General features: G+C 41.3%; 1 protein-coding gene across 1 annotated transcript in view; it reads right to left on the reverse strand.

Moving 5' to 3' along the window:
- The window catches only part of PTPRD (protein tyrosine phosphatase receptor type D), a 1,875,931-nt gene extending 1,870,915 nt beyond the window's left edge, over nt 1–5,016 (reverse strand). Inside the window, exon 1 of the mRNA XM_081152197.1 lies at nt 4,603–5,016. The gene's annotated coding sequence lies outside the window, so the exon portion shown is untranslated. The remainder of the gene's footprint in view (nt 1–4,602) is intronic.
- Between the last annotated feature and the right edge of the window lie 10,999 nt (nt 5,017–16,015).

Here is a 16,015-nt window from a genome sequence, read left to right on the forward strand (position 1 = left end):
GAAAAAAAATTAGGCACACTGATGTCCTTAGAAGGGAAACAGTTTCCAATTTCATCAATTATATCACATGATTATATCTAGGAATAATGTATTGATTTTCTATAAGAAAAGCAAGGACTTAAAATTAACTTTGTATGTCCTAGTTCTCTGTTCATTTTCCATAATGAGAAGTTTTGTCATTTTAAACTCTTTTTTAGAGGTAATTCACTGTATCCTACATGATCAATAAAATCATTTTATTGAAAATTTACTAGTAGGTGTATAAATTACTATCTATGCATTTTTTGCCAATGTGGGATCTTAGACACTATGTTCTGTGATGTAGAACCTTTCTGTAAATTTGAGAAATTCATCTAAACTTTTTAGTTTTTAATCTTGGAAGTCTTCGGTTTCCTCTTAAAAATACAGGGCTGAAATAAATTTTTCTATGGTTCCTTCCTGCTGTTACAGTCTATAACATGTATCTCAAAAGAAAAAATATGAGTTTACTTAAATTGTGCATATTTACATAAACATGGTATTGTAAACTAGCATACATGAAATTAAGAGAAAAAATAAAGTCAAAAGACACTAAGCAATTCCTTTTATTTTTATCTTCTTATAGCCTTCTGGAATTAAATTAAATAACAAAGCCAAAAATACTTATTCATATAATATCCTTTCAGTAGCTAAGAGCGGTTTAAGAGGAACTTTAACCACCCCCTTCCTTCCATACTCTATCTTCTCCCTGAAAGCCACTCCACGTGAACATGCAATCCAAGAGTGTCCAGGCCTGGCCATCTGGCTTCAGGACAATTTCCTTAGCCCGCCTTCAAAACAAGATGGTTGTCCCTAACTCCTATGTGGATTTTCAAACTGCCACAGAGTAATCTGAAAATCTGCTAAATGCTACTATCAATTACATTAGCTTGCTTTATGAAATTTTAGAATTGATGTGGTCTAAATGTATAGGCCAATTTCCCTATAGACAGAGGAGAAAACCCAGGTACAGAGAGTCCAGGTTACCTCCCTGAGGTCACACAGGCAATTATAACTATTAAAGGCAAACTCAAAACCTTTGATTCTACAATCACCTAATGGATAATGTTCATTTTTAGTCTTAATTCAACACACTGTAAGGAAGAGTTTGAAAAAGCATAACCATTACCGCAAAAACAGTTAACTTGTACAACTGTTTGATTGTACCAATGGAAATTCATTTATTCTTTATGGATGCCAAATTGCTTTTGAACAGTCTGATTAAAACCCAATGAACTGACAGTAGTCATAAAGAACTGCATGTAAATATATATGGAGAGAAACAAATTCAAATGTCACTCAACTGGATACAACTCTTATCCATCCAATTTTCAATATAACTTTTAAATTAGGATCATTAAAAATGTATTATCATATCATTTGCATTGCTAAAGTTTATTAAATTCTTTATAGGTGGAAATCCAAAAAGGCATCACTGAAATTAAGGTACTTTCTCCAAACAACAGAGGAATCTTGAAAGAAAGTTATTTGTTGTATTAAACATGAGAGATATTGATAAACACAGTGACAGGTATAATTAATTAAGCAATTGTGAAAAGCACACTTTTTCAACTATTCGTAAAAAAGAAGACATTCGATGGGTAAATTTAAAATGTGTAGCGTGCATTTAAGGTCACGTGTTCTTAAATTAACATATAAAAGTTGTCCATTCCCCACCTCTTATAACTCAGTCTTGGAATGTAGAGGTATTGGGAGTTACATTAGTGATCCCTGTCTATGCGTAAAATAAGTGCCACCAGTAGTAAACACAATTGTCATCGTAATATTTGCCATTTCTAAAATTTTAACATAGTTTTCAGTTCTTTTTTATATATAACCAGCAATATTTTAGCTTTACTCTTACACTTAACATTCCTCAAGAAAAATGTTCTTTGCACTTGCAGGTTGCATCTAAACCCTACTAGTAATACACAGAAGAGACAGACAGGCATCCCACAGAGGGAAAACCAAAGTGATTTTTAACACTAGGGCAGCCTTCCGATATCACACATCTAATTAACGACGTTTTCCTTTCTAAATTAAGTGTTTTAAGTAAATAATAATATTCAAGAAGTTCCATAAAATCATATGACATCATGATCTACAAGATCATCTTTAAGTTACTATAGTTACAGGACTAGACCTGCAAATTCTACGTTGCTACTAAAGGAAATGGGAAGTATGTTTGCCTTCGCCAACTGCAACCGTAAGCAAATGTAGGTATAGGGAGCTTGATTAGTAAGAACTCCTTTAGTAAGCACACGTTAGAGGAATTAATCATTCATTCCCTGAAGACTGCTTATATATTTCATCTGGCCATTATCTGATCTGAATAACAAGAAGAATTGCATAATAAAACACATTACTGCTGACGCTAGCAACTTTCTTCTTTCAACTTGAAAGTTGCAACCACCCCTGTGTTGCACAGAAAGCTGGTGGCCAAAAGAATCTGACAGTTTCATCACCCCGGCCAGCTCTGACTTCTTTCTCTATTATTATATAAAGACAGTGATCATATATAGTACTTGGCAGCTTTACCAGAAAAAGCATTTAATTCAGGACATTTTTCTCAGCAGAGGCAGAAGGTGTGTCAGAGGCAGAAGGTGTGTCAGATTCGCTTTCACATTAATTGTAAATCTTTGCTTTCAGGTATTTGGAGAGAGTCAAGAATTCTATCATGCCTCTTTTACTGTTGGAAACGTGTCCTATAGCAATATATGTGATGACATGTTTGAACCACTCTTAGATTTGGTTACTTCAGTACAATCTTACCTTCTATTTTTCAACAATTATTTTTTCAAACATCAGGTATCCTATCAGCTATTCGAGGTCACGAATGGGTAGAGGTCATGGGCCATAATCCACACCTGACCAACCAAAGGCTCCCTTCTAAATTATTTAAATAAATTTTAAACCAATAAGAGAAATGGCAGCTGAGAGCAGTAGTATCTCTAAGAAAACCTATTTGGATAGGTAATAAAGTAACATACAAGAAACAAAGACATATCTTTCCCAAATGATTTCCACCGATGATAACTTCATGTCAACAAATTCTTCAACTGTCCTGTGATTTCATTACCCTAAAAACTTAAGTCCCAAGATATTCAGAGGGTTCAACATTGACTAACGGTAACAACTCTAAACGATCTTTCCTTTTTTTTAAGCATTGTACATAGTTTGCTCTTAATTTTTTTTAAATCAATGCTGAATGAATATAGCTGCTTTTATATACTTACGTTAGTAAAAATAAAGGTTAACATTTTTTCACTTTCCCATTATCAACAATCAAATGTGAGATTCCTGAGCTATTATTTTATAGGCAGGTGTCTTGTTGAAAATAAATAGCAATTTTAATTTTCAATATGGTTTCTACTCTTGAATGGATGTGATTAGAAAAGTGTGTTTCACATTGAAACAGGAAACTGAAAGCTGAAGATAAAACAAACTTTTTCTAATCCCTATTCTACACCAGTCAGTAAGAGTGTTGTGTCAAAGAACTTTGAATTTCTTTAAAATCAGCTCTGTGTTATCTAAAATGCAATTTCTACTGTATCCACTGTATATGAAACAATGCGAGAAGAATTAGATTCAGAGTCCATTTGGCAGTGATACGGGGGGAAAAATGCTGAAATGTTATTGATTCTCTCCCTCTGTGCAAAACAAACTGACTCAACTATATTTTTCCTGACATAACACAAAGGTTTTATTTAGATATTATAAAACGCTGGCGACTGTTACACCCTCTCTCTCCTCTCCCGGAGAGCAGAGGAGCGTCCTACTTGCTTTTACAGAAATGCTGCGGCTCCTGGCACGGGGATGTGAGCCCCCAGAGGAGCACCGCCTGCAAAAGTTTTTGGTGCAGAGATATTCAGCCCTAGGAGACACCTTCAATCTGCCGCTGGCTGCTGAGCCGCTGTCACAGTTTATAACCCGCTGTGTCAACGCCACCGTCCCAGCTCCTGCCCTCTCCAAACCATTCCTCACATCCCCTCCTGCAAATTAATTGCATCCAAATTCTCCAGACAGAACGAGTGCCAGGATTTTCCTCCACATCTTATCTACCTACAAGCGTCGAGGAGCCACAACAGGGTTTCCTCCCGGTCCTTCAAAGCATCCTGATCAACTTTCCCCTGACCCAGTTCTCTCGCAAGCTCCCCCCAGATCGGAAGACGAAACGCGCGGCCAAGTGGAGTCGGGGGAGGGTGGGGGCCGGGGCGGATGGAGGTCGAGGCCGGCAGGGGCCGGGGGCAGTCACCCAGGAGGGTTTCAATTATCAAGCGTTTCCCAAGCACCCTCTTCTCCTTAAGTCTCAGAGCCAGCGTTTCACCAGCCAGGCGCCCAACAGCCCTTGGACAATAGGCGCGTAAAAATCCTGCCCCCGGTCAGGTCGCCCGCCCTGAAGTCTCAGTGTGCGCCCTCAAATACAATTTAAAAGGAAAAGCTCAGCAAGCCACTTCTCAGCGAGCGACCCCTGAAGTTATTACATAAGTCAACTTCGTCCCCGGTGAGGCGAACCGGCTGGCCGTGCCCGCGGGAGCCCCGCGCACGCTTCCCTCGGAGTCGGGAGAGGAGCGGGTTACTTACAGGCGCGCCGCGGCGGGGGTCCTCGGAAGCCCCGGGGGTCGCCCCTTCTTGCAGCAGCCGGGTCAGGGGCTGTCCCTCCGCTCCGCACAGGCCCCGAGCGAACGGCAAGGGAGCACCGCACACGCGCGGCGCGGCGGCGGGGGCTCGCGGAGGGCGCCGGGCGCTCGCCGTGGTTTCCAAAAGTGGGATCTTCCTCTCCGGAGGGCGGGGGCCGCGGACGGGAGGCAACCGGGGCGCCCCGACCGCTGTCCTGGGTCCTGCCAGTTATTCTGAAGGCAAAGTACCTGCGCTCGGGCGGCCGAGGCGAGGCGAGCCGGCTGCGCGCGAGGGGGAGCGCGGGGGGTCGGCCGGCGGGGCGCGGGCGGGGCGCGGGGGCGGGCGGCCGTCAGGGCGAGGCGCTGCCCCACGCGCTCTGGCCGCCGGGTGCGGGTGCGGGCGCGGGTGCGGGCGCGGGCGCGGCGGGGCGGGGAGCAGAGGCGGCGAGCATCTCCCGGCCGCTCGCGCTCTCGCCGGCTGGCTGGCTGGCTGGCTCGCAGGCGCTCCCTCCGCCTCCCGCTCGCACACACAGCACACACCCCACGTCTCCGCGGCAGCGCCCCGCCGCACGCACTCACCTGCATTTCCTTAACGAGCCACTTGATGGCTGCCGGCGGCGCGGGCCGGGCGGGCGCGCGGGAGCCGGGCGGGCAGAGCGCGGCGCGGGACGTTCCGAGCGCCCGCCCGGGGGCGGCGGTGGCGGCGGCGGTGCGGGCGCACGAGCTGGGGCGGGAGGAGGAGGGGGGAACCCGCGGCGACCCCGAGCGGCCCCGGAGCCGACCGGGCAGACCCCGCCCGCGACCCGGGGACCTTGGCAGGAGCCTGGGCTCGGGGCTCGCGGTCCGCGCGCGGAGACGGGGACCGTCGGGCGCGGGCTACTCCCCACCGCTGAAGCCGGAGGACTCGCCCAGGTGTGGACCCCGGTCGCGCTTCCTCAGGTGTTCGCGTGCTTTCGACGACGTTACGCGCGCTCTTGGGAAGGGAAGCTGGTGGCAACGGTTCGGGCGCAGGGTTTAAAAACGCCAGGGACGGAGATTTGATTTGCAGTGGAGCCCAGGCTCAGGAAGAGCCCTCTTTAGGGGGCAGCAGGGGAGGGGAGCCGAGGCCGCGTGGGCAGGGGCTGCTCGTCGCGGGCACTGGGTGCAGCCCTCGCTCGGGGTGCTCGGCGGCCGCCTGGGCGGGGAGGAGAGCGGGCTCCGCCAGGTGCTGATGGAAAAGGGGAAAACCTGTGAGAGTTGCGGGGACCCAGCCTCTCCCGAGAGGACGCGGACAGGATCGGGGGGCGGCTGCTCCCCGCCTGCTCGGGCCCGCGCAGGCTGCCGGTGGCCCTGCGCTGGAGTGTCCCGGGCTCGGGGCTGGGCCGAGGAACTTGGGCGCCTGAGCAAAGCTGGGAAAGGGGACTGGAGCCAGGGAGGGGGCGGGCAGGTGCTGGAAACCTAGCAGAAAGCTTTGTATCACTTCACCCGTACTTGTGTCTGATCAGAACATACAGCCATGGCAACAAATGCTATGTTACTTCTTGGTGCTCTTTTTTTTTTTTAAACAAAATATCCTATTTGTATCAATGCAACAGAGAGCCTTCCAGGTACGCGCCGGTCAAAGGTGCTGTAAGCACTGTGAGAAAGACAAAAAGCTGTGACACAGCTACTTATATGTCCGTGACCGAACAGCAGAAGTGTCACTTTCTCCCGAAGAAAAAAATAAAGCTTAATCAATGTAGGTGACATGTTCCCCAGGTCCCTCCACCTTTTCCTTCATTGTTTGCCATGTCCTTTGGCTCTTCTGAACCCATCCCCTGCCAGGCTCCCTGATTTAAACCCACTGAGCTCACTCATCCAAGACGGTTCACATGTACACAGTCATTATCACTTAAAGCTGTTCTACGAAATGATAGGATACGAGCCAAAAAGACTTCTACCATGTGTGCCAGGGTCTGTGTCTATCTTTGCAATAATGCAAAGCCCCGGCCCCCTTATCGTGTTGTCTGTGCAAGATGATGACTAACTCATTCCCTCCCCCTCCCTTCCCCCCTCCTCCCCCTGCACGAATACGCACCACTCACCCTGTCTCAGTTCCTTCCTGCCAGTGTTCAATAATGGTTTTGCATGAACTTTCTGTTAGAAAGCCTCCAGAGCCTGCTGGGGCTGGAGCGGACTGGTCTGAGGGAAGCCGGGCTCAGTGCTGTTACTATGTTTCCTGCCATCACTCACTCGTTACATACACGACTGTACTTAATGTCAAGTGGCAGCAGAAATGATTTCCTCCCTTGCTATTCGTGATCATAGATTTGCCCTCCCTCGGAAGCGCACATAATTAATAATAAAAGAAAGAATGCATCTTGAAACCATGGGAAGAGCAGATGGATGCCGACGGTGGTAGTCACCTTTTCTGCTGTTGCTGCACAGACCGTGGGACCCCTTCTCCTCCCTTTCGGCTGCTTCTGGTGCCTTAAGCAGAGCGTTTGGCCCTTGTCCTGTGTGCTCTGTTCCATCTTTCCCTTGACAATAGTTTGTGTATTTTAAATAAAGACTTCATTCTGCCAACCCGCAGGAAGCTTTTAACAAGATGCAGCTGAGTGTGTCGATAGCCTACATCCCTTCACTGCTGCGTGGGGGTGTTCAGCAACTCCAAACGCGTCTCAGCTTCAGCTCAAGCTGGCATCGCACAGAGACAGTGCTCCCTGGGGAAGGGTTCCTCTTGCTTTCATACAACTATCCTTTGGTGCCTTCTAGATAGAAGGACACATGGTACTTTCAACAGTGGAAGAGGGAGGATTATACTCAGCCCCCTTCCCGCTTCACTCCTCTCTTCATAACACCACACGTGTCATTGTTAATTGCTTATTGTGGCCACTTATTCGGGATTCACTAGAGCTGGGCTGGGCCGTCTTTCCTGGGGAAGACCTCACCAAGCCTGGAGAGTTCTCTGCACGTCCTGGCTTATTTTTCCTTCCTACATGAGAAGAAAATATCCTCTTTAAGTTATTGTTACATACTTACTGTTAAAAGGCAGCAACCTCTTTAGATTAGTCATTGTCATTGAACCATGCGTTTAAAACAACCATAACTGATGTGAAATCTAAGTAAACAAAAAGGGAACATGAGATAAGGGCTTAAAAGCATGATCTTGAAGGTCGGTCATCTAAGATTAGCCTGCCTTTAGGTTTCCTTTATTTTACCGTGTTACCTCATTTACCAAAACTTTAGTTAGCCTCGCTCTATATTTAGGCTTACCATTGTTTTTAACAGCCTGCTGTAAGTAGAAGAAACCTCCAAATTTACATTTTTATTTTGGATTTTTGAGGGGATGAAGTACTTTCTTGTCTCGGCACCAAAAGCAACTCCACAGCAATGATGTGCTGTTCTTGTATGTCCTTTACACATGTTAAGAGCATTGTTGGAAAACGTCCTAATGATACAACACTCCATAGTGTGGGACTGAAAATAAGGGAGAAGCAATAGGGAACAGGGTGATGAGGGTTCTAGGAAGAGCTTGCAACCTGTTCCAAGGGAGTCAATGCTCAAAAGACATGCTGCGACCCCTCGACGGGTGGGTGTGATTCATCAGTTATGGTCTCTCACACTTCATCACCTTTGTGTATTTTTTTCCTTCAGTCTGCAGAAATGGTGTACACGTAATCTGATCTCCCTATTTCCACCTTTTAAACTTATGCTGATTGGCAGAAAGTACAAATAGGGACAATTTTATATTGATAATAAAGTAAAATTATGCACTTTAATGTGTCAGAGTGCACATATTTCATACGAGATAAGAGTAACCCTCTGCCCTTCAGTTATTGTTTTGATCAATGAGGGCAGAGTTCTAATTGACTAGATAGGTCTAATTTACTTCATTTGTTATAGATGATTTGCCACCAAGAGAGCCGCTTAGGAAACCTTAAAACACAGTGAAAAAAAAAAAAAAAAAGTCTTGATTGTACCCAATTTAAGGAATTTAAATGAGTGGAGTCATATTTGTAATCATTGTGGGTTTGTGGTTTAGATGTTAATCCTACTGAAATCATCATGTGGCTAATGCTAAGCTACACAAAATTTAAATGTTTCAGAAATATGGATTTCGATATCATGTATATACTTTTATAAACATTTATTGTGCCGATTATCTTCTCTTTGTCCCCAACCCCCAAACCCAAGATGCAATCATTGACGCCTTCTTTGTACCTAGGAGTTAACCTTTAGGAGCTGCAATCGCCTGGTTTTCACTGTCCCTTGGCTTCTTTGGGGACCTGTCAATCAATGAGCGGCACTAGGAGAGGGTAGGCAGTGAGAGAAACAACTGGAAAAAATGTTTCTATTTTTTAATAAAGGCGAGGCCGCTTTTGCTCCATTTGCTCTATAATTTGGCACTGTGTTGTTTTTGTGTTTGTTTTTTTGTTTTTGCTATTTTTCTGGCAGTGGCTACATTGCTGTAAAAATAGAGTCCTTTCTGTCCACCACGGTCCCATAGCTCCACCAAGCTCACCTTCACCTCTAATAATGCCACCTACCCCTTGCCCCTCGGCTTGCCCCTGTGACTAGCACCTAGGAGACTCAACCTCTCCCATCAGTTCCCCAGCCCAGCCGCTTCTCTGCAAAGTACCCTTTATTTATATTCTCTCCCAAATCATTCCTGACTGGGCCTCCTGCTTCCTCCAGGTATTCTAATATATTTTTGTTTAAAGTATTCAAAAATAACAAGAAGTATTATATTCAGTTGTCTCAAAGTTTAACTCATATATTGGCTAATGTGTATAAAAGTACCCAAGCATTACCGTTACTCAAACTGAAAATAGCTTTAATACACTACCAAAAATATTTGATTACAGAGATGACCTAACTAAATAATAACAATATATTAATATTTTTCCACAGAGATATCATGTCTCTGTGTATTAAAAGAACCAGATTCATCACACTTGAAAAACTATCTCAGTTTTTCTTAAACATATCTCAGTGTTTGATGGTATCTTATTGCCAAACAATAACAATTAATAATAATAATGATACATGTTTGAAGGCTAGTATTAATTATTTACTGAAACACACCATGGTTTGTAAGTCACTGTAATTTTCATCAATTTATAAAAAACTAAATGAGTAATGAAACCTATGTGGATCCATCCTTCCAATTATTAAAAGAAAAAACAAATAGTGAGGATGTAAAATGTTGACCAAGTTACTAGCGATACCCCAAAATATCTGCCCCATGGAATTACTTTGGAAGCAGAACAACTGGATATGAATACAAAGTATGCATTCTACCAACTTCTTTTAAGCAAGCATTTAAAAAAAAAAATCAAATTATCAGCTTAATACCTTTACAGTAACATCCAGACCATGTAATGTTTCACCAAATATCTGAGTGCCGAGGCCTACCTAGTTGACACATAAAATTAACCATGGTAGTCTCCTTAAAATTAAGTTTGGAAGAAAACTCTATTTACCCTGAAATATAAAGTTGTTTGTGTAATTTAATATGTAGAAAATCCAAATCTTGGATATTATTGGTTTATCTTACAAAGAAAGGGAAGGTTGCAGCACATGGTTTATTGAGAGGAGGAAGAACTGTATCTGACAAGGTCTGCGATGCCCCTCGTATTCCGCTGGGGGAAGTAACATCGGTGTCCCAGCTGGTTTTCACACTTTGGAGAGGGGTCTTCTCCCTATTTTATAGATAGAGAAACTGAGACTCATTAGTGACCAACCTGGGAACCAGCCACAACAGCAACAACAAAAGAAGATAAAAATTTAAAAATCAAATTATATAAATTAACAAGGATCAGGTAATTTTTAAAAATAAAAGTAAAATATAAACTGAGAGAGAATATGTAATTGTTCCTATAGGCTTTGGGTGTAATTCTGACTTTAAAAACTAATTTAAAAAGATTTCTGATGCAAGGTTTTAACTATATATCTCTACTCATGCTTCTGAATCCAGAATAAGTTTATTTTCTTTTATAAATTTGGCATAAGGATGATCACAACCATATAATTTTCTAAGTTTTTTAAAGTGCATTAACAATATACTGTCTAATTTTAGACCGAAGAAGCTTGGGGGCAGAAGGCTGAAGTTGATTTAGCTGTCCCAGGGCCAGGGAGCAGTGAAACACTGGATCTAAGCATTGTGCCCAGGCAGCCTGGCTCCTGAGTCTCTGCTCAACAGCATTCTATGTAAAAACAAAACACACACAAAAAAACCCTTTTTCTTAGCTGTGTATGCCTTTTTTCCCCCCTTAGGCTCAGGGCCTTATGAAACATTTAGCTGAAATTAAGATATTTCTATTTACTGAATAGAGAGCATAGGTGGGGGGACTGGTGCAAAAAGAAAACTGTATCTCCTCAGAGAACTAATTTTCAATTCTTAAAAGGGGTCCTTTAATTTTATATTTCTATATGAATCATGTTGCATAATATTTATTTTCATGTGACAAATCATTGCATGTTTCACATCATATCTAACAATACGATAAAATATTAGAAAAAGTAAAATAACGATTTTTCTAGATAAATTACATGCCAGTCTGTTTATTATCACAAGTTACTGCATTTGCTGCTTTCTCCTTTTGCACAATTATTTTTATCTATTCGTATTTATTTATTCCCCACCCTTCCCTACTTCCAGGACGACAAATGCAATACAAAGCTCTGGAAGGCAATTCTAGAGGGGACGGTCTCTCTTTTCTAACAGGGGTCAACCTTCTGGAACCTCTGTAAGACTTCCCTCTGCTCTGGCGAAGCACAATGTGTGTTCCAGGGACTTATTCCTGACCTTTTGTTCATGTGTAATGATAGTGTATCAGGAAAAAATTATAGTAGCATTTATTTTTATCACAGGATTTATGTATATTTCAACCTTAAAAATTGTAGATATTTTAAGCAGAAGCCAAAGGGAGAAATGTGACGACCCTGTCATTCGGGACATTGCATTTAGCATTCCGTACTCTGTAAATGACAAGCAAATTAGAAACATGCCTGCTTTTTATGGAAGGATATGTAAAGTGAATCAAAAAAAGTCCATACTCATTTAAAATTAAATTTTCCATCGGATTATCAACATCAAGACATGAAATTATTTGTCCCAGCACCTTTGCCTTCTTCCCCATTTTGCACTACTAAACCCAATGTGTGCGAAATGTTCAATTTCATATAGCTGATGAGTGAGGAAAGTTCTGCTATATCTAGGCACCTTCCCTCCTCCTCGTAATTTAAAGAGTAATTTTAATATGAAACATTATACACACACACTCACACACTTGTGTGCATGTAATTATATTTTTAAAATTGGGTTTTTTTCCCCCTCTTTATTTTTATTCTTATTTTTTTATTTTTGTTTAAAATATTATAGATGTCCCTTTTTCTCCTCAATGACCCGTTCCACCCCATCCCACCCCCTCCTCAGTCCCTCCCCCCACCATTGTCCATGTCCTTGGGTTGTGCATATCTGCATATAAATTCTTTGGTTACTCTCTCCCCCTCCACCCACCCCCCTCCTCCATCCCTCTGACATTCGTCAGTCTCATCTATGCTTCCATGTCATTGAATCTATTCTGTTCATCAGTTTATTAAGTTCTTTAGATTCCACGTATGAGCGAGATCATGTGATGTTTGTCTTTCTCTGCCTGGCTTATTTCACTTAGCATAATATTCTCCAGGTCCATCCATACTGTCCCAAAGGGTACGAGATTCTTCTTTACAGCTGCGTAGTATTCCATGGTGTGAATGTCCCACAGCTTTTCTATCCACTCATCTACTGAGGGGCACCTGGGCTGTTTCCAGATCTTAGCTATTGTAAACTGTGCTGCTATGAACATAGGGTGCATGTATTCTTTCTGATTAGTGTTTCAGGATTCTTAGGATATATTCCTAGAAGTGGGATCACTGGGTCAAAAGGCAGCTCCATTTTTAACTTTTTGAGGAACCTCCACATTGTTTTCCACAGTGGCCGCCCCAGTCTGCATTCCCACCAGCAGTGTACCAGGGTTCCCCTTTCTCCACACCCTCGCCAGCACGTGTCGTTTGTTGATTTGTTGATGGAGCCATCCTTACAGGTGTGAAGTGATGCCTCGTTGTGGGTTTAATTTGCATCTCTCTGATGATTAGCGATGTTGAGCATTTTCTCATGTGTCTCTTGGCCATCCGTATGTCCTCTTTGGAGAAGTGTCTATTCAGGTCCTTTGCCCATTTCTTAATTGGGTTGTTTGTCTTCCTCTTGCTGAGTGCTATGAGTTCTTTGTACACTTTGGAAATTAGCCCCTTATCAGATTCATCCTTGGCAAATATGTTTTCCCAGACCATGAGGTTCCTTTGTATTTTGAGGCTGTTTCCTTTTGTTCTGCAGAAGCCTTTTAGTTTGATGTAGTCCTGTTTGTTTATTTTTTCTTTTGTTTCTCTTGCCCTAGGAGGTGTATCAGTGAAAATTCCACTACATGGGATGTCTGTGACTTTACTGCCTATGTTTTCTTCCAGGATTTTTATCGTTAGTGACTTACATTAAGCCCCTGTCCCAATAAGTTTTATTTAAAAGGCATTATGACGTTCAATTTGTTAAATGTTGAACGAGGCATTGAACGATCACTGCTATACTCAAAAGGCGAAAGCATCAAAAAAGGCTTCTGGCAGGAAATCTTCAAGGAAGGGTGGGGAAACCATGTGCCTGGAGAGGCTCCTCTGTACAATTTCTTACCACCCTCCCTCGTATTAATCAGAATTTTCATCGGTTTCATCTAAGCTGTAAAAACATGCATATAATAAGGATATAGATCATGAATATGAATGTGATGGGGGAAGGATTTATTAATGCTCCGGTTCCCGGCCTAAATCCCTCCCAGGAGGCCTGCTCTCAGACAGGTGCACCCACGGCCTTTCATAAGCGCTCAGGGAGTGAGGCTTCCCTGCTCACCTCTCTTCTGCTTCCTAAGGCACTTCCCCTGGTCCTCAGGCTTTCCTTACACAGAAACTAGAAACATGGAAGGAACCCAGGAATGAAGATACTAAGACCAGGGATTTAGGGAAACAGAGTGGAAAGATAAGATTTAAGGCAGGTAAAAGGAAGGAATCTCCCAGGCAGCAAGGAGATGTGGAAAAGCTGGAAAGAAGAGACCACTATGTTTTGTGTAAGTGTCACTGAGGGAGATGAATCAGAGCCTCCCAACAATGCCTTGTAAAGGCCCAGTATTAAAGACTATATTGCATTTTTATTACTTTTTTTTTTGTTTTTAGATTTTTTATTTCTTTGGACAATCAAAACATCTTACAAGGAGGCTGGAATTTTTTTATTTGTCTTATATAGACACAGAGACAAATATAGTTTTCACCGAGAAAAATATAGGTTACTAGTTTATGAAGTGATTTTAAAATCTTATGTTGTTTTTAAAACATACCAGTATGACTTTAATACGAATGGGGTAAATATATTTTGATATTGAATCTATTTTTTTCTAAATGCTATCACAACATAAATACATCACTTAAATTGAAGTTCTGATTATGTTTCTCATATTTAGTGACAACTATAATACTTGATCTCAAAAGAAAATATTTGTATATTATGAATATTAATAAAATATTATCTAATAAATAATATGTATTTTTACTTTAACATTTATTTTTTTGGTAAATGTATCTATAAAATGTTTCTCATTTTTATGTTCTGGTAGAAATGTAAAAATTCTTATTGAAAGCCACATTATTTTTGAGGGGTCAAATCAGTGCTTCTTAGATATTTTTGTTTTCAAAGCCCCTCCTCTCAGTCTCTACTGAATAAGTGATATGCAAACACATGATACATAAACCTATAGTATATTCTCTTCTGGACTAAAGAGATATTCACATTTTTCATCCATTGTCACATTAATACTGTGCCAGTAATAGGTGGCAGATACATAGGACCAATGGTAGTTTGCTTGAACACAGCCTATGTGTCTTTTGGTGTAGTGAGGAGGGAACTAAATTTCAGTGAATTTAGTCAAAGACATTTTATGAAAACTTACTGAATGCAAAGTAGAGGGTGGATATGTGTGGGGTAAAAGGGGAGGTGGCTAAATGACTAATGCTCAAGAATCTGGGAGCATGTGATACAATCAAGATCGAGAAGATTTAACATGCAACATTTAATCAAATTCAGCAGACAACCTTGCAACCTATATTGTAATACAGAATATTCAGAGAAATCTGCGCCAGCAACATGTCTAAATCCTCAGCCTGCTAAAATTCTTAACTGAAATTGTCAAAGAAATATTAAAGAAAATTCTTGAAAATCTCTGGAAATTTAGGTTGCTCTTGACTACCAAAAATTAGATGAAATTTATACCTTATAAACTGTGTTGATAGAATTATAGACAAAGAGATATATATGGCTAATTTAAACTTTGATCCTTCAAACTATAGCAGTGTCAAGGAATACTCTGGAAGAAACTCACTAAAATCCTCTTATTCCCCCGGGTAAGGATGGGCCATGTGGCCATAAGGTTTTAGAAAATGGAATGAGATGGAAAGTGCCATGAATCAACAGCAGTGCTGGATGTTAAAACAAGGGAACTAGGTTATTCCTGTTTGCAGTAGGTGGCAGCAGGGTTAATAAATAAAAGGAGCAAAGAAAATCTATGGGCCCAGATATCAAAGTGTTCTTTTAGAGGTAAGTAAACAAGATTATTCAAAATAATGGGAGAAATGCACAGGAGATTATAGCTTGAAACAGTGTTCAAAAATATAAACCGAAAGTGAGACAATTGTACAAACACCTGCAACATGCTTTATATGGATATATATGATACTTGTGAAACCACAATAAAAACGGAAAGATGCAGATAATAGAATATAGTATAACATTTTAAAATTAGCTTTTTGAATAGAGAGTTGGAAAGAAAAATAGCTAAAATTTAAATTATAAAAAGTGACATAAAAATAATAATGTCAGAATTAGAAAGCAAAATGCACAGAAATGGCAGAATTCATACCTCAGAAAATTCCATTTGAACACCAAGGTTTCTATTTAGTGTTAAATATGTATTTTTTCTCAAAAAATATTTACAGAAAAAAATATGTTCTCTTATAATGTTAATTAAAATGCAGAAGTGATATGTAAGTTTGTGTTTATATATATGTGAATTTATGTGTGTGTGTATATATATATATCTGTGTATCCATCTATCCATATATCCTAATATTGTATTATATATGTAAAAGAGGACATGCACTATAATACCTAAAGCTATTTAAAATTTTTATGTTTGTATTTCTAAAATAAAATTATTTCTTTTTATTACCAGAAGTATGTTTTAAATATAATAGTTTAAATTTTTTTTGAAATATATTCTAATAGTTGATAAGTACTATTTATTTTTTTAAGTGTTCCCTTTGCTTTCATTAGAATCTACTCA

This window comes from Miniopterus schreibersii (genome assembly GCF_964146895.1).
Source record: "Miniopterus schreibersii genome assembly, chromosome: 11".
In the NCBI taxonomy this organism is placed as follows: Eukaryota; Metazoa; Chordata; class Mammalia; order Chiroptera; family Miniopteridae; genus Miniopterus; species Miniopterus schreibersii.